At 42.4% G+C, this 24,797-nt stretch overlaps 1 long non-coding RNA gene across 1 annotated transcript; it reads right to left on the bottom strand.

Annotated features, from left to right (window-relative positions):
* Positions 1–1,571: 1,571 nt before the first annotated feature.
* LOC135497142 (uncharacterized) lies at positions 1,572–21,037 on the bottom strand. The gene is made up of 3 exons (XR_010448772.1): positions 20,987–21,037; positions 6,909–6,952; positions 1,572–1,681 (listed from the first exon to the last, which is right to left on the bottom strand). It is a non-coding gene; the product is annotated as an uncharacterized LOC135497142 (long non-coding RNA).
* Positions 21,038–24,797: the final 3,760 nt, after the last annotated feature.

The raw sequence follows: 24,797 nt of genomic DNA, 5'->3' as shown, positions 1-24,797 counted from the left end.
TCAGATGACTGTGGGTGATCACACTCACATTCATCAGTCAACTGTTAGCAGAGCAGTTAAAAGAGTGAGCGTTGCTTTGGCTCGCAGAAGAGCAGTCTTCATAAAAATGTCAAGAACCCGGGTATCCATTCGTGATACTCATCATAGTCGGGTAAATTTATGAAAAATTACCACCCAACCCCAAAAAAATTGCTAGAAAAGGTTTTTCAACTGTTTCTAATAGTATTGGATGTGGAGAATATCATACTAAAAATCTACCAAAATCAGACTGCTGGAAAATCATTAAATCCAAGATGGCGTCCAAGATGGCCGCCAATACCTTAAAATACCTGTATCTTCCTTATTATTCATCCTAGAATCATAATTAGGGTGTCTACACCTAGGTTTTAGGGGTCAAGGAAGTCACTGAAAACATTAAAACCACCATTGAATAATTAGAACATGAGGAAATCCAAGATGGTGCCCAAGATGGCACCCAAAATGGCCGCTCATATCCCATAAATTGCTGTCACCCATTTACTTAAGACAAATCCATTATATTAATTTTGGTTTAATTATTGCCCTTATACATTGATAGTGCTGCCATCTACATTAATCAAGAAAAACAAAAGAAACTCATCTTCCAAATTATGTTTATTTTTGCGTATTGACCCTGATACAGTGACTTGTCATTACATCAAGAGTATTCTCAATGATTTGTAAACACCATGGAACCCACAGGTAAGTTCAAATACTTTAATTACTTATGCTATTTAAGAAAAAAATGAAGATTAATGACTTAATGACTTATCAGAGCCTTGACATGCATGGCATGTGCTTCTTTGTTTCATTCCATATGGGAAGCCAAATGTGTAAATATATTGGTGTCATATATCCTAGTGTAGATTCTGTATGATTTTTTTTAGTTTTTAGGGCTCTACACGTTGTTTTTGGTCTGAAAATGTTATATGAGTTGCTCCTTTTGTGTTTTTATCATGCATTTACTGCAATATGCAGTCAACAACTCATAAATTTTAGTAAAGGTTGCTTTGAACGTTCATGGAAAAGTGTGTCCAAATTGCAAAATAGTGTGCCCAAATTATGGTAAAAAATACAGGGTGTATAGATGTCCATGTAATTAAAAGGCCTGATAGTAATTCTATTCATTTCTTTCAGGTTTGGAAATGAGTGCCACTACCCTCGACCACAAAATATGTCCAATCTGTAGGAAAACAACTGAGGTACAGGACGATGTAGTTCGAATTCGTGAAAAAGGTGCCAGTGGAAGGTGAAGTTCATTCAGATTGTCGTAAGTGGGACACTAACCCACGAGACATTAGAAATTCGTTAAACAAAAGTAAAGGTGAAACAACATCACTGAAGAGAAGTGCACGGGTATCCATAGGACCTTTTGATAGCAAATCTGATTGCTTTTTCTGTGGAACTAAGGTTGTGTTCGGTAGTTCAGATTACAGTTGTGTTAAGACAGATTCATTCGTTAAAACAATATTGCAGTGTTGTGTAGATCGTTCTGATGAGTGGAGTTTTGCTGTGAAAGGTCGAATCGACTACTACAGTGGCGACTTACATGCGGCTGACTGTCTATATCATCATTCCTGTGACGGAAACTTTCGATCAGGGCTTGGCATTCCACAGAGATTTAGGGATGAACCAACGGCACAGCGCAGAAAATCCGGAAGACCTAAGGATGAGAACCAGGAGCAAGCGTTTTCAAAGATGTGTTCTTATTTAGAGGCTAATGACGAGGAACAACTGACAATTTCTGCCCTTGGGAATAAAATGAAAGAATTTCTGTGGGGTGAAGATTCTCTTCAATACGGCAATCAATATCTCAAAAGTAAATTGAGGGAACGTTATGGGAACTCCATATATATAGCAGAGGGAGAAGGCCTTCATGACATAGTGACTATAGTAGAGCGGCTAAGGGAGATTTTTCAGCAGAATCGTTCACTTCTTCAAGAAAGCATGAAATTTTGCAGAGGGGTATTATAGCACATAAGGATCATTAAAAAAAATGGACCCCAAAAAATTACGCCCCCTGGTGGCCCCCATCTTGAATTCCAAGATGGCCGCCAAAACAATCTAGTGTCGTCCATATCTCCCGTTCTACAGCACTTAGGATGGAAAAACGAGCGCCTATACCCATGTTTTCAATATCAAGGAACATTTTTGGAGCATCAGAAATTCGGTCAGATGGCGGCCATCTTGGATTTCAAGATGGCCGCCATGTTTTTTACATTCCTCTGTGTCTCTAACACTATAAGTGTCAGAAACAAAATTCTAACGCTTACTGCGTCTACAGAGTATATGTGAGTCATTAAATAATAGACCCCCAAAATACGCCTCCTAGTGGCCGCCATCTTGAATTCCAAGATGTCCGCCAAAAGAATCTAGTGTCGTCCATATCTCCCGTTCTAAAGCACTTAGGATGGAAAAACGAGCGCCTCTACCCATGTTTTCAATATCAAGGAACATTTTGGAAGCATCAGAAATTTGGTCAGATGGCGGTCATCTTGGATTTCAAGGTGGCCACTATATTTTAAATCTGTGAGAATGCAATTACATCAGTCACCATTGCAAAAAATTGTTCACCTTTTTAAAAGGAAAGCATATCACACCAGTTTCATTCGTGCCTCGCATATAACGAAGACACGGAGGGCTCATCAAATCACTGCTGCATCGCTGTATTGTCTTCAGAGACAAGCGTTTGAGATGGAAGAAGAAACTTCAGCTGATAGTGATACGTTCTCTGATTCGGCCTTCACTGCATGGTGCGAAAAGATGTGTCTTTCCCATCCCATGTTTCAATTCTGGAGCATAGTTTTGGAACTAGAGTTAAATCTCCTGGCTTTCGTTCGAGCCCTCCGCACATCCGACTTCGATTTGTATGTTGAGTCTATGGCTCAACTTGCTCCATGGTTCTTTGCTTTGGACCATATGCACTATGCTCGGTGGATTCCTGCGCACATAAGGGACATGACTAACCTCCGTCAGAGATGTCCAGAGGTTTATGAACATTTCATGGGTGGTGCGTTTACCTCAAAAATGGAAATTCATTCTCTGCAATCGGACTCGACCAAGCACATGAGCAGATGAATGCGCTGGTCAAGGGAAATGGAGGAGCCATCGGGTTAACCGAGAACCCTGGAGCCCTACGACACTGGATGGTGGCAGGACCACAGTTGTCCGCAATCATTGCAGAGTACGAAGACAGTATTGACCCACACCCCGACAGCGACCATGGCAAACATCATGAGCAGAGCGACAGCAGACAGAGGACCTTCTCCGAGGACGTACGTGCCTTCGTCACTACCATGGAGGAACTGGGGAATCCGTTTCTTGATCGTAGCAATGACCTTCTCACCATCGATACTCAAGAAATAATGCCGAGTAGCATGAAAGGGATACACCAACTCGGGAACGAACAGTATTCAACCTTCATCAATGAAAGACTGTTAAAAAACGACAAAGCAATAAGTGCCACAATACCAAGAAATGCGCTCCCGCTGTTCAGCAGGCCTAACAAGAAGGCCCCATCAAAGGACAAGGAAAAGCTAACCGAACTGAAGAGCGACTGCTCCTCATTCTCGCGTTTATACATCCCCAGTCAACCACGAGAAGGTGACCTGGAACTGGAATGGTTTACAGTGTTGCTGTACTGCAGGACAAGTGACGAAGTGTCTGTGAATTCAGCTAGGATGACATTGTTCTCGAAAATGTCGAGAAACATCGACAACATACCACCAACGAGGGCCGCCCTTGTACAGCACGTCAGTAGAGCCACCTACCAGGCAGGACATGTTTGGGGCCAGTCCTTGGAAAAGTGTCCATTGGTACCGACACCAACTGAATGGGGTTGGAAACCATCTCAGAGTGGTAACAAGCCGAAGTGGACAACATTACCTGCAGCTGAAGAGGCATGTCACGAACTCATCTCCTGTAAATGCACCAAGTCATGCAAAGGAAACTGCAAATGCTTTAAGAAGAACTTTGACGGTGGTTGTACTGCACTCTGCAAGTGTGGTTGCAGTTGCTATAAGGTCTAGCGATTTAGGGATGTTATGTTTTGAAAATATCAATCATTAACATTTTAAGACATAGACATAGACACTTACATGGACATTCTGTTTTGAAAATATCAATCATTAACATTTTGAGACATTATGGACATTCTGTTTTGAAAATATCAATCATTGAGACATTGACACAGACCCTTATATGGACATTCGTAGGGACCGGTGTGATATGCTTTCCTTTTAAAAAGGTGAACAATTTTATGCAATGGTGACTGATGTAATTGCATTCTCACAGATTTAAAATATAGTGGCCACCTTGAAATCCAAGATGACCGCCATCCGACCGAATTTCTGATGCTTCCAAAATGTTCCTTAATATTGAAAACATGGGTAGAGGCGCTCGTTTTTCCATCCTAAGTGCTTTAGAACGGGAGATATAGACGACACTAGATTATTTTGGCGGCCATCTTGGAATTCAAGATGGCGGCCACTAGGGGGCGTATTTTGGGGGTCTATTATTTAATGACTCACATATACTCTGTAGACGCAGTAAGCGTTAGAATTTTGTTTCTGACACTTATAGTGTTAGAGACACAGAGGAATGTCAAAAACATGGCGGCCACCTTGAAATCCAAGATGGCCGCCATCTGACCGAATTTCTGATGCTCCAAAAATGTTCCTTGATATTGAAAACATGGGTATAGGCGCTCGATTTTCCATCCTTCATCAGCGCCAAGCATTCCTCATCAGCATTCCTGCAGTGAACAATGAAACGGCCAGGGGCCATTGTGCTCACCGTAAGTATTTTTAGTGGACAGTTACAGAAAGTGCTACAGTATGTAGGCCTCTCATAATTTATACATGCATCTGTGACCAGTTCAGAGCCGGCCCTGGCCAAGTGGTGAATCCGAGACTTGTGGTTCCAAGCTTGTAGAGTCTAGGTGAAAATGATAGTGAAGAAACGTGCCACTCCATGACAATGGTGAATATATTTTTAACTTTGACCTCAGTGACCCTGACAGGTAGGTCAAATAACAAACCAGGGTGACATGTGATGTAGACACATCCACCTTACCATAACAATTTCATCACTCGTTACACTACAGCAATCGGCAAAAAACGATTTCCAAGATGGCCGCCTAGTTAAATCTATGGCACCAAATAAATCAAAAAATGAAGAAAATGTAAGATAGAACTCAGAAAAGAAAAAAGGAAAAGATGAAAAATAATAATATTTTTGGCTGTCCTTGACCGGGGTTTGAACTCACGACCTTTGGATTGCCACAATACGAGGAAAAACCCACAAAACATGCAATTTCGGCCATATTTGAATTCCGATCTGGCTGAAACTTGGCATACAAATAGTGGCTTCTTAGATGCATCATTACACAAAATTAAAACTCTTTACATTGAACAACGACAAAACGTACCAAGAACGGTAAAGTTTTCAACTTTGACCTCTGTGAACTTGAAAGGTGGGTCAAATCAAAAACCCGTAAGATATGTGATGTATCCTTGCTGGGAGTACCTACCATGAAACTTTTATCAAAAACAAATCAGTAATAAGCGAGAAATCACACTTTTTGAGTTTTGAGTTTGGGCCCCCTGGTGGCCAAGTCAATAATCAGACCGAACCAAAATTCAGTGTAAAAGGTCAACTGACCTAGGGGGTCATTTGTTCAAAGTTTCAAGTTCATAACTGTTGCGGTTGAGAAACGTGCCATAGTTACACTCAAACGGCAAATTTACGCCATTTGACCTCTGCGACCTTAAAAAGTAGGTCAAATCCGAAAAATCGTGCAACATCTGAGGTAACCTTGCTAGGGGTCCCTGCCATAAAAATTTCATCAAAAACAATTTGCTAATAAGCAGGCTATTGCACTTCTTACTTTTTCTGTTTTGGCCCCCTGGTGGCAAAGTCAAGAATCAGATCAGGCTGAAATTCAGCACCAGAGGTTATCTGATATAGGGGGTTATATGTACCAAGTTTCAAGCTCATAGCTTTGGTGGTTGAGAAACGTGCCATAGTTACACTCAAACGGCCAATTCACGCCATTTGACCTCTGCGACCTTGAAAAGTAGATCAAATTAAAAACCCGTAAGATATATGATGTATCCTTGCTATGAGTACCTACCACAAAAGTTTTATCAAAAACAAGTCACTAATAAGCGAGATATCACACTTTTTAGATATCCACATTTGGCCCCCTGGTGGCCAAGTAGAGAATCAGATCGGACAGAAATTTAGTGTCACGGGTCATCTGACCTAGGGGGTCATGTGTACAAAGTTTTAAGTTCATAGGCCTTGCGGTTAAAAAACGTGCCACTGTTTTTGAACTAGGATACGACGGACGACGACGACGACGACGACGACAACGACGACGGACGACGGACACTGCGGTATCGTATAGACTCCCCTACGGTGAGCCAATAAGAGGCAGGTTGAGGTGACAGGCCAGTTCACACTGTTTGGCAAACACATACCCTTGACATGGGTTAGAAGCATGTGAGTGCCAGCTCTTGTCGAGCCCTGCCTCCCCAACTGCAATGACTTTTACATTGCTCACAATAATCTCCTTCATCTGTTGGAATACATCCAAATCGAACTGATCAGCCGATTTCGGATGTATTCCAACAGACCCCCAGCAATTTTTTGGAGCCCAGCAATTTGATCCCAACGCCACGGATGGCAAAAATTTGCTATACAGCCACCAAACCTTGGGGGGAGTGGCAGCCTCTCCATATTCAAACCTTTCTCTTTCATTATGTCAAGGTGACAGTGACTGTCGAAGATTCGCCCAGATTTTATGTGGGTGAATCTGCAACAGTCACGGTTACAGTTGCCGTACAAATTGGCTGAACAAATGCCCGATACCTCTACCTTGTACTTACAATCCATGGCTTCTGATCAATCCAACAGCTGATGATTCTTTCTCCTGCAAAAATGAAACTTAAAAGTAAATTTCGATATTTTCATAATTTAAATCACAATACAGATTATATACTTTCAGTGGGATCATCATCTGGCCTAAACTGTAAAATCAGGCAGAATGGAAAAAGACAACCAAAAAACGGACGGAGAATCTAATCCATGAGGCAAGACGCCTGAAAAATCAGGATCAACATCAGGCCAACACAGAATAAATCCAGAGAAACAGAAAGTGATCAAATATCCCCTGTGAGGCAAGACGCCTTGAGGTTAATTTCCTCTTTAGGATCAACATCAGGCCTAACACATGGATAGATTGAAACCACAACGATTGAAATACTGACACTGAGACAATGAAAACACTAGTGGATTCGAAGGAGTAATGAAGTGATAGATACAGGATGAAACTTCGCTATAAACAAGTGGCAAATTCGGATTGCTGGAAGTGGAAGGATAGATGCAGTACACACAGGAACTGATATGACAGAACAAATGACCAGACGGCGCAGCGCGAGAGACAGTGTCATTCATAGATAATTAGAGATCCATTCTTTAATTCTTGAAGAAGAGGGAAAGCATATGTGTCATCAGGATCCAAGTCGTACTTGACCAGATACTCAGTTTTTATCACATTGGTGTCACTTTCCTCCTCAACTTGAACTACAGTGGCAGAGAACCACTCGAATGGTTCTCCAGGTGAATCGCGAGTTTTATGGCTGATCTTCTTGCCCTCAAGCTTGGTAGGATCTTGCAGATACAACGGCAGCTTTTCTTTATTGAGTTCGGTTATTCTTTTGTGGCGTTGTTCGGCTAATCTGGCATGAAGCTTCGACTTCTGTACGGCCATTGTTTCTTCCCGTGCGGCGGGGCTCGTTATGGTATAAGGAGTATCGGGCTCCACACTCTCAAAATTTGCATTCAATTCTAGAACTTCTAATAAGTTCTTTTTTAACTCGTTTACAGTCAAGGGTTTGGAATTCCGAGTCTGGTAAAACAACTTTGCCTCACCCTTACATTTTATAACCTTTTTACGGTACTTCAACTGAGCAATCAGAGCATCTTTTGCTTTTTTTTCAGATGTTTCTGTGAATTCATCTACCATTTGGTCTACCTGCTCTTTCGTCGTCCAAACCATTCCATAATTTGCGAGGTCATTCGTTAGTTTGATGCTATCATCCTGTGCCTTCATCTCACCAGCATCCTTCTTCTCTTTCCTACTCATCAAGATTTTAATCTTTTCCCTCCGAATCTGCTCTTTCCTCTCCCTATATTTCCGCCGAATATCAGGAAGCTGCTTTCTTGCCTCATCCCAGATTTGTACCTTTTCACCATCAGTTTTACTATCAAGCCACTCTGATGTTTTATTGGCGGTCCAAAGGATCATTGTCTCATACAGGTCAGTATTTGCGGCGGGTTTTAGGCGGATTAGATAATCAAGGACAGCGAAGTCCCTCTCTGACACGATATTTGTCTTTGGTACTGATGCAGCTTGCCTGCGGAGAGCAACTGTGAGAGAGCCATCACTGTACTTACCACCTAGCAGATGATCTTTTGCTTGTCTCTCCAATATAAGTAAGAGAGATGAGCACATTAACTCTAACGCTTGCTGTGTCAACAAGTCCATTTGAACACTCGAGTTTTCGAAAAGGCTCCAGTACACCTCATATTTTATCTGTGGAATATCATCGAAAATCACGAACTGTTGCAAAAGAGGAGATGCATCTTCACAGAATCTTTCCAGGCACTTCTGGAGCTGCTCCAGGTACGGATTAGTGGAAAGAATGTTGCCACCCTTCTTTAACATGCCTTCGAATGGTTGGGTCACAAGCTTGAACAGTATGCCCAGCGCACGCATACCAGCAATATTGGGCATTTTGTCCAGGTCTTCTTGGACAGAATTAACAAGTCTGTTTCCCTTACCATAAACAACGAAGAACTCGGATATATCATTGCGATGATGATACAGAGCGGCGGCATCCTCGTACACGATGTTAAACCGGTTGCCTTCAAACGCAGAGATGTGGCTCTTTCTGCCATTTACAGTCAAGAACGGTAGTTGATAAAGTATGGAATTAGTGAAACCTTGGAAACACTGATAAACCTTGTAATATTCAATGTAAACCATGGAATCACTGTGCAAATAGCGCGGGAAATCGGGTGCGTTCCTTCCACGATTTATACCCTCCCAACTGACAGTCTCGTCCCAGCTGACTTTATTGATAGCAATTTGCCAGTTAGGTCTCACTAGCCAGTGGTGATCAGGTCAACATTGGTCCCATTGGTAAAAAAAAAGTTCTTCAATCTCAGGCGATTACCATGGATACAGATGAGCCTATCATATCGCTATTGCTGCATGTTCAAATGTCGGTGTCCTGGGTATTTTGTGAAGAGGTAGCTCTGACGATTATTTGAGGAAAATATCAGCTTCTTCTGTGCACGTCCGCAGTGACCAGGCCTCGCATGCTATGTATAGCTCAATCGGATGTTGACATGAACTGGTTCCTGTCAGAGTGCACATGTTCTCAAGATGAGACTTCGTGGTCAAAATGCTCAAAGAAAAGCCGCAACAGCACCCTATTTTGGTATCAAAATTTAAAATTGTTATTATTTGGCTTTCTCAAGGTGATAAGTAGAAGTTTATAAAAATATTATTTCACCATCCATGTTAATTGTCAAGTTATAAGGCGGCAAGGTGAAATTTTCAAAATTTTCATCGATGTACAGGGTGTCTCAAACTCTCATGTATTGTGCTGCCCCCATGTTCTCATGACTGAATTACTTGATAACAATGAAAGCTGGCCAGATGTATTCTAGAAGCGACAAGCTATTCAGAAATGTATAGGTTTATGTGTGAGAGTGATATACTGCAAGGTCGACAGCCACTTGAACAGGGGTATGCATGAAATGACGTCGCGCCATTTGTGGAGCCAGGTAGGCCCGGCCATTGCACTGGCTAGTGAGACCTTAGTTCAGAAGCCAACATTTTTAATGTGCAGGATGACGTCATCAATTGGCAATGCGCTGTGGTCGTTAAAATATTTTATTTCTCTTCAATGGAAGCAAAAATTAGTTTTTATGATTGTTTTGTATTCCATAGACGATAAAGTATTATGCTCGGTACTAGATGCACGAGATCATAGGACAAACACACACGTGAATGAAAAAAACCGCTTAGAACTGGTGACATCACGAAAAGATATCTACATCCCTCGATGTGCAGGCCTACATGAAGATGTACGAAATCGCTCACAGCGAAGGAATTTGTTCACATTTTTCATCTCCAAACCCTTTCAAAACCTTCGGTAATAAACCTTCATCTACGTTTCTTGTCATGTATAAGGTGATGTACGGATAAGTGCCAGCCGGTACTGCATGATGTAGTCAATCTTCTCTGTATCACCCTGTATGATCACACCGCTCCGAAGCTCAAATAGGCCCCGTGTGGTGGCGTAGTAAGCGGAGCGCTGATTGGTCCATATTATGGGTGTGTGGTGGGCGTGTCGTGACGTGAATGCCCATATTTGGGAGATCAGTAATGTACACTGGAGGCGAGGTATGACTGGGTTGTTCTAAAATATAGATTGTTGAATCGGATATGCGACTGATTTCTAAACTACCGTCAAATTCCGATCTGATCATGTAAAAATAATCTCCAAATATTGATTCGTAACCACCTTAGGTTCCCATGGCATTATTTCATGTTTTTATGCATTTTAAGGACTGATTCCAAGGTTTATCACTGGTTCCAAGGTTTCACTGATTCCAAGCTTTATCAACTACCGTCAAGAACGGTTGAAAATAGCTAGCTATCCCAGCTTCATCGGAGCCGCGAGGGTGGAGCAATTTCACCGAGGTTCTAATAGAGCGCACTGGACCAGATTCAGCAGTTTGAATTGCAGCTCCCAAGTCGGGCATTTTGTCATAGGCCAGCTCTTCAAAAACATGCAGGGTCTTATCACACTCACCTGCAAAGTTCACCAGCATGTGCATTTTGCAGTAGAAGTTGCCCAACTTGATGACTTCATCTTTGCTTTCCCTCGGTAGTGAATCCCAGTTGTCAATGACACTTGGTAACAACTCTTCACGGATAGTAGCAAATTTCGCATTAAACAACGGATTGGCGGCACCTTGATCGGACATGGTGTTCTTAAAAGAAGTCATGATCTCTGCTACTCTCTTCAAACACTCTGGCTCAGATCTTTTCACTTGTAAGCAAATGTCGGACACTATAGATATGAAGTTATCCAATGTGTCTTGGGGAGAACCAGTTGCTTGTTCACGCAGGCCGAGAGATAATGTCTTACCTTCCAAAGTGGTAGCCTGGAAGTTTTGATACTTCTTTGAGAATTTAGTTGTACCATCACCATGCAAAGTGTGACCAATATTTTGCAATGGGTCAATGCAAGAAGACTCAGCTAACTCGTCCTCAAGTTGCTGGTTGATGACAACTTTTGCTTCACCAAGGATTTGCTGCATGACACCAATTGATGGTTCGCGGCCAAGCTTTTTACCGGCAAGTTTTAAAGCGCTATTGATCGACTTGGAGACATTGCGAAGACTCACCTTGCAATCTGTTACCAAGATGACAATACATTCACGGAGGGCATCTTTGAATTTGCCATTTTCAAAGACTTCAACCAGTTGTTCTTGGTCTTCTAGTAGAGCCACAGCGCGATGTAGCTCTCTATTGGCTATCTCCAAGTCTTTCTTTTCATCAATGAGTTTTAAAATAACTTCATTGTCTCTTACCTGAACTTCAGAAGGACAGGCGACCTTCAATTCTCTGGTAAGCTTGAATATTCTTGAGCGCAGCTTGGAAATTTCGGATTCATGCTCAACAATTTTGGACTTGGATTGCCCAAGGACCAATTCCTTCTCCATCAGAAAACTTTCCTTCTCTGCAACTTGACGGCGCAGTGTGTCAATAATTTGCTTCTGTTGTTCTAATTGGCTTTTACAATTATCAAGAGAAACAATCATGACAATGCGGCGGGACAGCTTTTTTAAGGTAAGATTTTTTTCTGACAAATACTTATCCTTTGATTCTTTGTTTTTGGCACTCTGGTATTTCAAGGATAGGAGGGTTTGATTTTCAGTCAGAATTTCAAAATTTTGCGCTCTCACTTCAGTGTGATGGACTGACAATGCATTGAACTTCGAAGACAAGTTCTCCCTATCCGCTTGGGACTTAAGCTCAACTGCTAGCGCCTGATCACGAGCAGCTTCAAGTTGGATGACTTCTAATTCTTTCATAGATTGATCTTGTTCCATTTCTTTCAATTTTCTTTTCAAACCCCTAACCTGAATAGCATTCTGTCGGTTACGATTACGAATGCAGTCACCGTTTGCATCGGTACCTGCAGGCCTACTTACAGAAGCCGTAGGTTCAATGCCTTTGGCGACAGGGACGGCAAACAATCTCGCAAAAAACTCATCCTTGTCCTTCTTGTTTTTGACTATTTTCATGCGAAAGTCAAATTCTACTTTCTGTATTTTACTAGAAAGAGTTCTTGATTTGGAGTCATCGGTGCAGTACGATTTAAATTGAGGATACGCCTCAGTAAAGAGCGACACAAGTGTTATATAACCATTTGGTCTTTGCCTGTCACCAGAGGAGTTCCAACGCTCCCAAATCTTATATGCTTCACCATAGGTAGCCATGACCAATATCAGAGAGAAGAGTAGCTGAAGAGAGGAGATGACAGATGAGAAAAGCAACAGATAACAGATATTTCAATACAATATGAATAGGACAAGAGAGGAAGTGAAGAAAAAATACAATTACAATTTTTTCACTGAATTTTCGCTACAAAAGCTAAATATTCACAACAGTCAAACGTAAGAAGTGTCCAGAAGGGACTAGGGTAACTGTCACTAGCTAAAATGAAATGGCCAGGGCCATTGTGCTCACCTCATGTGGAGGAAAGATGGATAAAGAGCATGGTCTTGTGTCATGTAGTGTTAGGTTTAATGTAGGTCCAAGCAATTACAATTTCCCCAAAATGGCCAATTTACAGTACATTCGACCTCTGTGACCTTGAAAAGTAGGTCAAATCAAAGAAGACCCGGGTGACACATTGAATGGTTGTTAGAATTAGATGTTCCTATGATATAAAATTGGTGCCAATCGGGCAAGTCATTACTAGGAATAATGGCATTTTGAAGAATTTAGGATTTGGCCCCCCTCCCTGGAGGCCAAACGGCAAATCAGATCGCACCAAACTTCGGTACCTGAGATCACCTGACCAAGGGGTACATGTGTACTTAATTTGTGATCAATAGTCATTGCAGTTAAGTAACGTGCCATAGTTACGGCCTGATGGCGAATTTACGCCATTTGACCTCTGTGACCTTGACAAGAAGGTCAAATTAAAAACCTGTGTGACATATACTGTATGGTGGTTAGATATATCCATGATATCAAATTGGTGGCAATCGGGCAAGAAGTTAAGGAATAATCACATTTTTAAGGTTTTTGGATTTTGCCCCCTGGTGGTCAAGTGGTGAATCATATTGGACCAAACTTCGGTCCCTGAGATCACCTGACTAAGGGGTAAATGTGTACCAAATTTGGTATCAATAGTCATTGCAGTTTAGAAACGTGCCATCGTTACATCCTAACGGCCAATTTACACCATTTGACCTCTGTGACCTTGAAAAGGAGGTCAAATCAAAAACCCGGAGGATATATGATGCACCTTTGCTAGAAGTACCTACCATATTTTTTTCAAAATTTCCCGACTACTATTAAGGGAGATATTGCATATTTTCACTTTTAACGTTTGGCCCCCTGGTGGCCAAACCATGAAACGAATCGGACCGAAACTTGGTCTCCAAGGTGTCATTACAAAAGGGTACATGTGTACCAAGTTTCAACTCAATAGCTCTAACAGTTACGAAACGTGCCCTGCTAACGGACGACGGACGACGACGACGACGACGACGACGACGGACGACGGACGACGGACGCCACGGTATGGGATAAGCTCACCTCTGCTAAGAGGTGAGCTAAAAAGATTGAAAAACCTTCAAAACCTTACAGAAACCTTCCCAAACGATATCAAAACATTGGAAACAGCTGACCAGAGAAGCTTAATTTAATTGACGAAGTACCCGGATGTTGAGAAAAATGGCCGTGCGCTCCACGCGGCAGGGTTGGAACTAATTGGATTTTAAAATTGTTTTTTCTGCGGGAACTGTCAAACTTTTTTTTTTAAAACTGTTCACGATATCAATAATGACTACTTAATTCTTCTTATTATCACTTCTATGAAGTTTCATGCAGGACGAACATATGATTATACGAGCTACCAAAACTTAGAAACGTCTAAAATCGGGAAATATTGAGCAAAATCGGCACAAGTTTCTGCCAACCTCAAAAGTTTGAGAAGCAGAGGTCATTTCCGTTGAAATAATTTATAAAGGTCACGTACCCATTAGCGGAAAAGGCGCCAAAGTTTTGAGTAGCAAGTGACAGGTAGCCACGCCCCCATGCCGCGCTTATTTGCATATCATTATGGCGGTCGCAAAGATCGAAGCCGCGGCGAAAGTTGTGCGTAATTTGTAATTTCTCAGCAAATAGTGAATGAATTTCGTTGAAATTTGAAAGAATGAAAGATTAGATACCTGGTTACCTTGGGTCTTCTTGGTTTCTTCATACATCAACAATAAAACGCCGAAATTAATCGATTTTCTACAATTAGGTGAAATTTTTTGAGTCATTTTTCGTGCATGACGCTAAAATTCGCCGACGGGACGTGAAAAGTCACGTGACCTGAACACCCTAATATACCGTCAACGAAAACAAATTGACCCGGAACCAGAAAACCTCCACGCCCAGACCGTGTAATTTTTGCACGCAAATCGTATACGCCGATGCACAGCAATTTACCTGGGAAGAGATTTTCTTTTTCCAAAACAATACAGCGGGACCGATGATTTTTACACAGAGTAGCCGCTGTTCAGTTAGAGATTTCGTCAAAACAGGGGCGAATCAAAGTGTGCAGATTCCCTGGTGCGAATCGAAATGCATTAAACAACAATCTGCATCGCTGCCAGAGATTATTTTTCTCTTTCTGTGAAGAAATCATTCTTTGAACTGGCAAAAGTCTGCAAAAGATTTCGAGTCTGCTCACTTTTCCATAGTACGCATGCGCACCAACATGATCGGTCAGGGGCTGCCTGTTTCGATGAAGATTTCGTCAATGTCATGGGGTGTGGGAGGATGTCGACGGTCTGGTCCCATTTATAGGGAGCTCTTAAGCGAGCTTTATGGTTAAGGGTCGAATGTGTGTGTGTATACCGTCAACGAAAAAAACTTGACCCGGCTGACCGGAACCAGAAAACCTCTGCACCCAGGTGACATTTTTGCACGCGAATCATATACGCTAATGCACAGCAATTTACCTGGGGAGATATTTTCTTTTTCAAAACAATTTAGCGGGACGCTACGATGTTTACGCAGAGAAGCCACTGTTCGGTTGAAGATTTCGTCAAAACAGGGCCGAATCAAAGTGTGACGATACCCTGGGGCGAATCGTAAAGCGTTAAACAACAATCTGCATCGCTGCCAGAGATTATTTTTCTCTTTCCGCGAAGAAATCGTGCTTTGAACTGGCAAAATTCCGCAAAAGATTTTCAGTCTGCTAACTTTTCCGTAGTACGCATGCACCAACATGATCGGTCCGGGGCTGCCCGTTTCGACGACGATTTCGTCAATATCATGGGGTGTGGCAAGATGTCGACGGTCTGGTTCCATTTATGATGCAATAATCTTGAAAGTACATAGGTCTCAATGTCTATTTCCCCGTTTCCATGACACAAGAGGCCCAAGGGCCTGGCGCTCAGCTGAGTAAGCAGATACAATTCATAGTTTAGCAGTTTTACTGATACTTTTAGATAGATTTGGCAAGGACTATATATAGTTACAATAACCATGGATGCTTCAATTTGTCAACTGTGAAAGATGTAAGTGACATCACATGAAGTAATGCAGTGCGAGTGCGACATTTCCAATAGAGCCAGGATCTATGTCACAGTGACACACAGACAGGATTGGTTTTCCTTCTGGTATCAAAACTGATGTCCTCATACTAGTATGTCCTGAAAAGGTATTTGGACACTTACATGATCATTGTACCATTGAGCTTGGGTCTGGTGCAATACCAACTTGAAATGGGGGGGGGGTTTAGTGGATTTAGCAAAGTGTTTGGGATGCCCTGTATAGCCGCACTTACACCACCTGAAAATGGACCACCAATCTTGGTTCGGGAACCAATGCAGCACCATCGAAAATCCACCAAGCGCTTACACCAGCGCTGCAGCTAGTTATAAAATCCGGCTACAGATGGCGCGCAAACAATAAGCAGAAAGCGCCATTTCGAAAACGCCACCTGGAGCCGAACCATCTAACTAGCTAATTGCCGATCCATTTGCGCTTACACCACGACAAAGCCGAGCTTTCAACAAGCCGGGCGAATTTGGACCATCAAGCTTGGTGGGACAAATTCGCTCGGCAATTTGTATCGGCAATGGATTGCCGAACCAATTTGTCGCGGCAATGTGGTGGTGTAAGTGCAATTGGTCCACCAATATTTCGTGGTGTAAGCGCAGCTTATGTGAAGAAGTAAGATAAAGAGGTGCTTAAGAAAATTAACTTTATTGTTAAAAGATTGACCTGACCTGCAGGTGATTGGAATTTAACAAAGGCTGATTGCAATCATGGAGTAAATTATATAAGATTAAGAATCACTGATTTGGCAAAGATTATTACATTTACAAGACGTCAAGATGGAAAGTGATTGTACAGTGCTTGCCAAATCCGGACCTACTTTCCACCAATGCTGAATACGTCGATGAGAGCTCTCGAACTATCATTCCATGCAAAAAATGGCAATGACAACACCACTAATAACTTCAAATTATTTTCCGGTTATGATAACACAACACGCATCTTCATGATCATGATCTTTCTCAAACTAACTGAATGACCTAATCGCCTTGGACGCACAACCACATATCAATCCGCCCCGACGATCGACACATCCATTCGATTCGATAACACTCGATACAGTTTGATAAATAAACAAAGTTTTCGTGCTTTTAGCTGTCAACATCAATGGCTATAATATACTCCTGCAGAATAGTAGAACTAATAGAACTAATTTCCGAAGTTTCCAATAGTTTGAACACAACTCAGAACATCACCCATCAGCCAAGGAGGATACCGCGGTGACGTCACATCACGTGATCACGACCCATATTACTGATCGCTATGGCCAATCAGATTCAGTCTACTGACAGCACCAGCACTAAACACATCTCCACGTCTCACTGTCTGGCGCTCCTGTACACAAATACACCAATAGACATGAAATATTGCAATACCTTGTATGGATTCTTCCTGTGTAAAATAAAATTTACAGAGCAGATTAACTTCCACGAATAAAAAAGACGTTTGGCGTGGCCAAAGTGTGGAAATAATGTCTACGCTAAAATACACTACGAAATACACTAGGCAATGCACTACGCGATACACGGTAGAGATGCAGTTGAGTTTGTTACTGTTTTGACTTAGAAGCCCGCCCATATCATAATATATTCATGTATTCATGAAGTATGAACTCATTTCTGTCCCATACAACTCTAAGAACAGTCAATTTCTCCTTAAATCATCACCGAAACCGCGATATCCGCAGGAAGATTTCGTTCTAGTGTCCGAAAATGCATGATTTTACAGGGGCGCTAACTCGACAAATAGAGGGGATCTATGGGGATCTATGCGAGTTTTAGGTTTTACAGGTCTCGAACTTGTAAAATCTGTAAACATGCCTCCAAATCCCATTATGATAATGAAGAGATTGCCCCATGTCTGGGAGACTGTTTTGAAACCATCGCTAATTTTGCCCATCAGCTGGCGGCGGGCAGAAAATGCATGCTGCATACCGTCTGCAGACTGGGGGTTTTCTCATGAGTCAATAGAATCTAAGGTCTGGAATTAGGGGACCATATCAGCAGTTGCTTTCAGCCAACTTATGTATTAAAATTAAGATCTGGAATTAGGGGACCATCTCAACAGTTGCCATGTGATTTTCACACTAAAAAATAAGAGGCCATTTTAGGTATATGCCAAACGGTAGAACAAAGATTATCTAGGCCGTTGTGCAAACAGGCTTTGCGATACACCACGAGTTGGGGTGTAGGCCTAAATTCCTTTAACTGTGAACCAAGTGCATCCACTGGCACGCTACATGTATATGTGTGACTCGCACGGATTTAGCAGCACGTAGGGCCTACATGATGCTAATCAGCTAGGATGTATCTTGTGACCAGGACTGTAGTAATAAACATTTGCCTGAAAACATTTTTTATTTGGCCTAACAACACCTGTTTAGAATGTCAAAGAGGCCGGTATTTTCACTTAACATCAAGAGACAGAGGAGAACTGTCAAGGTGGGTGTTTGATATACAATGGTTTTCTGTTCCCTGGGTTTCTTCATTCTGTTATCTTTAATTATATTTACCCATGTCATTCAGCACTTTTTATCATGAAATGCTGCCTTTGAAACGAACCCAACCTTGCCGGCCAATCAACCAGGCGCACGAGGCACAACAGGCCGATAATACATGTTCTGTATTAAGTACGTCATCTGTCATGCACACCCAAAAAAAATCTTCCTGCAAGATGATTCACAGGTAATTCAACTATAAGTCTAATAAGAAAACAAACTTTGAAAAAAAGTTGGCGCAAAGCAACTACTGATATGGTCCCCTAATTCCAAACCTTAGATTCTATTGACTCATGAGAAAACCCCCAGTCTGCAGACGGTATGCAGCATGCATTTTCTGCCCGCCGCATCAGCTGGACTCAGATCTGCATAAATTACGATAAATAATGAGGTCGTCGCTTCAATTTCGCAAAGGAAGTTGACTCCATTCAAAGGTTGTTTTGACCAAATTCCGTTGAACTCATCGTTATGAGGGCATTTGAACACATTCTCGTTGATCTTTTCTATAAACGTGTGAAGATTCGTACCAAAATACATTTCCGTAAAGGCTTAAATAAGAAAATTTGTCACTTACAAAATCATCGCTCCGGTAGAAATAAAAAGGTCACCGCCAATTCCTTGATAATAGTACTCCAGGTAACCTCGACCGCGCAGTGGAGGGTCGAGCCGCCTCGTCAATTTACCCCAGACGCGCCGTTCATACAGTGAATGCACTGGCAATACCAGCAGTCCGGTATTCCCTGGTTCGAGGTTTTCATGTCAGTTCGCGGCGGGAAATTTAAAGCGGGGTCATCTGGGGTCAAACAACAGTTTTGCTCACTACCGCCAACTGGTGATATAAATCCACACTAATCTATTTTATATCAAAACTTCTGTATCATGAAGACATTTTCAACTTTATTTCAAGCTTTTATCTGCTCGAATAGAGCGTCAAAAAATTGTTTTTTCATTTACGCCTTTTGCCCCCTGGGGAGCTGAATTTGAGTTGAATCGCCCAAATTTTTTTCTGTAAGCAATATTTTCTGCGGTGTTTATATACAAAACCATATTTGAAGTGCCTCGGCTGTACGGTTACAAAATGCCCAACATGGCTAGATGGATGGCAGGATGGAAGGACAAACACCAATCAATTAGCTATTTGACTAGCTCCGCTGACTTTGTCAGCTGAGCTAAAAATCCTACCTTGAAACCTGAAACCACTCGTCCACAACATTTCAATTTTCCGTAGAAAGCGCATGCGCACTAGCTTAACTCAAACGCACGCGCTACCCTCAGGTCTCACTAGCCAGTGCGGAGGCCAGGCCTACCTGCCTCCAAAAATGACGCGACATCATTTCATGCATACCCCTGTTCCAGCGGCTGTAGACTTGGCAGTACCTTACTCTCACACAAACCTATACATTTCTGAATAGCTTGTCTCTTGTAGAATACATCTGACCAAGTTTCAACGTCGTCTAGACATACAGTCATGCATAGACTGATGTAGCACAATGCATGAGACACCCTGTATAACGCAATATTTGAAAAATTTCACCTCTATGCCTTATAACTATTCAGGACAGGGGGTCGGCTAAAAATGCCTATCTCCGGGCAAAAATACCTATCCTTCTCCTGTTGTGTTTAGTTTTCCACATTCTCCCCACCTATTTTCTATACTGCGACAGCGTCTATTGGGTCAACTGCCATGATGGCATCATCCTAACTATATACCCCCTCTCCCAACCACCAACTACTCGCCATCATTACATTGACGTGCTAGCCAACAGCTTCTTCGGTCAACTGCCATGATGGCATCATCCTAACTATATACCCCCTCTCCCAACCACCACCACCCGAGTCTTCTTGCTCACCAGCCCTATTCACGAAGAGCTCCCTATCAAGGCCTGAGCCTTCCTCATATTAATGCAATAATCTTGAAAGTACATTGGTCTCAATGTTGATTTCCCCGTTTCCATGACAAGATCCTACCGTGAAACCTGAAACCTGAAGTCCACAACACAAGCCATATCAATTTTCTGTAGAAAGCGCATGCACACTAACTCAAACGCACGCGCTACCCTCAAACTATTCACGCTTAACATTGTGTGCTATGCTAGCCAACTGCTTCTTCGGTCAACTGCCATGATGGCATCATCCTAAGTATATACCCCCCCCCCCCCCCCCACCACCACCACCACCACCACCACCACCACCACCCGAGTCTTCTCGCTCACCAGTCCTATCAAGCATTCAAGGCCTGAGCCTTCCCCATATTATTTTTCACAATGAGCATGGTCATGGAGTGGTCTTTTGTTTGTTTTGTTCCCATTTTTCGGGCCTATTTTTAGACCAACATGCGCGTTTGCTTTTTAAGTTGTCTATTTTATTGACAACATTTTACAATAGTGCATTGCATTGTAGGCCTACATGTGTAACTGTAGCGTTACACGTGGAAAAACTGTTCGAAACTTCGATATCTTGATCATATCACATCAGATTTGAAATTCATTTCGATGGACGGGTTCTAAAATGTTTACTTTACCAACTAGGCTTACCTTTACGTTATAAATCAGTGTTTTTTAACCGAAAATAAGTTTGAAATGGATATAATTTCAGAGACTCGAAATAATAATAATGCTGTTGCAGTCGTTTTAGTGTTTTTCCATGCCGACCGGGAGTTGTAACATGGTGGCCGTCTTTTGAGTTCATTGCGCGGGAACTGCGAATGCACCAAAAACGTTGTCAGATGACCCCCCCCCCCCCCCCCCCCAGCCCATTGAAGTAGTCTCTACGCTGTTAATATGTAAAGAGCAAGCTCTAGTGAACTCACACAACTGTTTGACATGGGGGAGCCCCCCAAACCCCCGTCCTTCTGACATATTGAGCCAGTACATTGGGGGATGAGTCCCCCAAACCCCCTCCCCCGTTCTCTGAAAGTGACAGGTTTTAGTCAGTACATTGGGGGGAAGCCCCCCCCCCCCCCCCATTGGACTCTAAAAACAGAATTCCTTGGAGACGCTGAACAATAAGGCCCCATAAAGAAATAGTCCCCGCCCCGGTAGCTGTCTCATATCTGCTGACAGAAGCAGCTCTTTGTGGTGAAATAATATGTAAAGAGCAATCTCTAGTGAACTCACACAACTGTCCTTCTGACATATATAGCCAGTACATTGGGGGATGAGTCCCCCAAACCCCCTCCCCCGTTCTCTGAAAGTGACAGGTTTTAGTCAGTACATTGGGGGGAAGGCCCCCCCCAACCCCCCCCCCCCCCCCATTGGACTCTAAAAATAGAATTCCTTTGAGACGCTGAACAATAAGGCCCCATTAAGAAATAGTCCCCGCCCCGGTAGCTGTCTCATATCTGCTGAAAGAAGCAGCTCTTTGTGGTGAAATAATAATTGAATGCATGTCATGACTCCCAGGAGCTTTTTCTCATTTCTGAAACAGTTGCATGGTTGGAATGAATTGCCAAATCAGTCCGTCAAATCTCTATGCAATGAAAATTGAAATGTCACAACTGTCTCCACCGACGTTGTCCTGTATGTCCTAGCAGGCGATTTTTAAATAAATGATGTGATTGATATACCATTGGAATGAATTATTCCTTCAATGATATGAAAGTTGAAAACCCTCTGACATGTTTGAGTACAAAAATGCAGAGGCAAGACACATCATGCATGTCATGACACCCAGGAGCTTTTTCTCATTTCTGAAACAGTTGCATGGTTGGAATGAATTTCCAAATCAGTCCGTCAAATCTCTATCCAAATGCAACTTTAAGACCACTCTATATTTGTGCAGTAGTGTTAAAACTGACTTTTTGAAGTAAAGTACGTAAATCGAGAAGAAGAGGACGTTTACTTCGTCTGCAATGAAATGTCACAACTGTCTCCGCCGACGTTGTTGTCCTGTATGTTCTAGCAGACGATTTTTAGATACACTTCAAGACAGTAGCGCCGGTGTGAATAAATCTACTTGCGTGATTGGTCAATGGCTCATGACGTCATGAAATAATTGCGTCAACAACGGGAATCATGGTAACTGTGGTTGCGGTGCGTCGTGAAAGCAGGATCGGCAAGCGCGGCCCGTATGGAATGCAACAAACTGTACCGGAACCGGAACTGTCATGGGTATGCACAAATTTTTTCAGATTCGATGGACATGATGGATATATGAATTTATGAACTATATATGAACTACACTTGACTACACCATATACTTGACACCATACACTTGACTACACCAACTATATATGAACTACACTACACTACACCAATATATGAACTACACTTTATACACACACGTAACCATTACACTCACTACGTTGTGTGAGTTAATAATTGCATTTTCCACCTGCTAGCCAAGATATTTGTGTATGTTTCTTCACCAGTTAATTAATAACGAATTTTTGTAGCTGATATATTCTTTATTGTTTTAACGGGTTTTTTATAACTCACACAACGTAGTGAGTGTAATGGTTACGTATGTATATAAAGTGTAAACAAAATTCATATATCCATCATGTCCATCGAATCTGAAAAAATGTGTGCAGACCCATGACAGTTCCGGTTCCGGTACAGTTTGTTGCATTCCATACGGGCCGCGCTTGCCGATCCTGCTTTCACGACGCACCGCAACCACAGTTACCATGATTCCCGTTGTTGACGCAATTATTTCATGACGTCATGAGCCATTGACCAATCACGCAAGTAGATTTATTCACACCGGCGCCACTGTCTTGAAGTGTATCTAAAAATCGTCTGTTAGAACATACAGGACAACAACGTCGGCGGAGACAGTTGTGACATTTCATTGCAGACGAAGTAAACGTCCTCTTCTTCTCGATTTACGTACTTTACTTCAAAAAGTCAGTTTTAACACTACTGCACAAATATAGAGTGGTCTTAAAGTTCCATTTAGATAGAGATTTGACGGACTGATTTTGGAAATTCATTCCAACCATGCAACTGTTTCAGAAATGAGAAAAAGCTCCAGGGTGTCATGACATGCATGATGTGTCTTGCCTCTGCATTTTTGTACTCAGACATGTCAGAGGGCTTTCAACTTTCATATCATTGAAGAAATAATTCATTCGAATCTACAAGTATATCAATCACATCATTTATTTAAAAATCGTCTGCTAGGACATACATGACAACGTCGGTGGAGACAGTTGTGACATTTCAATTTTCATTGCATAGAGATTTGACGGACTGATTTGGAAATTCATTCCAGCCATGCAACGGTTTCAGAAATGAGAAAAAGCTCCTGGGTGTCATGACATGCATTCAATTATTAACTCACCACAAAGAGCTGCTTCTGTCAGCAGATATGAGACAGCTACCGGGGCGGGGACTATTTCTTTATGGGGCCTTATTGTTCCGGGTCTCCAAGGAATTCTATTTTTAGAGTCCAATGGGGGGGGGCCTCCCCCCCCCCCCCCCCCCAATGTACTGACTAAAACCTGTCACTTTCAAAGAACGGAGGAGGGGGTTTGGGGGACTCATCCCCCAATGTACTGGCTATATATGTCAGAAGGACGGGGGTTTGGGGGGCTCCCCACGTCAAACAGTTGTGTGAGTTCACTAGAGATTGCTCTTTACATATTATTCGTTTGGCGCCAAAATCAAGAATGGCAAATTTACGATCTTGACACTAGAGGCGCTGATGTCGTTCCGGAACGGTAGATGCTAAATCGGATAGCCAGGCGGTACGGGAACTCCCAAGGGGAACTCCTGCACTCTGACCACGTGACCTACATCATTACTTCACAGTTCCGGCACTGGGTCGAGTTTGGCAGTTACTAGAAATCACGTGACTGGATCTGGATTTAGTAGTGTTAAAACTGACGTTTTTGAAGTAAAGTACGTAAATCGAGAAGAAGAGGACGTTTGCTTTGTCTGCAATGAAATGTCACAACTGTCTCCGCCGACGTTGTCCTGTATGTCCTAGCAGACGATTTTTAAAATCATGATGTCCCACACCCGCACTTCAGTGGCGCCGGTGTGAATAAATCTACTTGTGTGAATGGTCAATGGCTCATGACGCCATGAAATAATTGCGTCACGAGGAAGGAAACAATGGGAATCACGTCCGACGTGGTATAAACTGTGGTTGCGGTACGTCGTGAAAGCAGGATCGGCCAGCGCAGCCCGTATGGAATGCGACAAACTGTACCGGAACCAGAATTGTCATGGGTCTGCACAAATTTTTTCAGATTCGATGGACATGATGGATATATGAATTTTGTTTACACTTTACAACATACGTAACCATTACACTCACTATGTTGTGTGAGTTAATATGTAAAGAGCAATCTCTAGTGTTTGACATGGGGGAGCCCCCCTAACCCCCGTCCTTCTGACA

This window comes from Lineus longissimus, chromosome 12 (genome assembly GCF_910592395.1).
Source record: "Lineus longissimus chromosome 12, tnLinLong1.2, whole genome shotgun sequence".
Classification (NCBI taxonomy): Eukaryota; Metazoa; Nemertea; class Pilidiophora; order Heteronemertea; family Lineidae; genus Lineus; species Lineus longissimus.
Note: the sequence above shows the minus strand (reverse complement) of the source record. Positions and strands in the feature narration are given on the sequence as shown.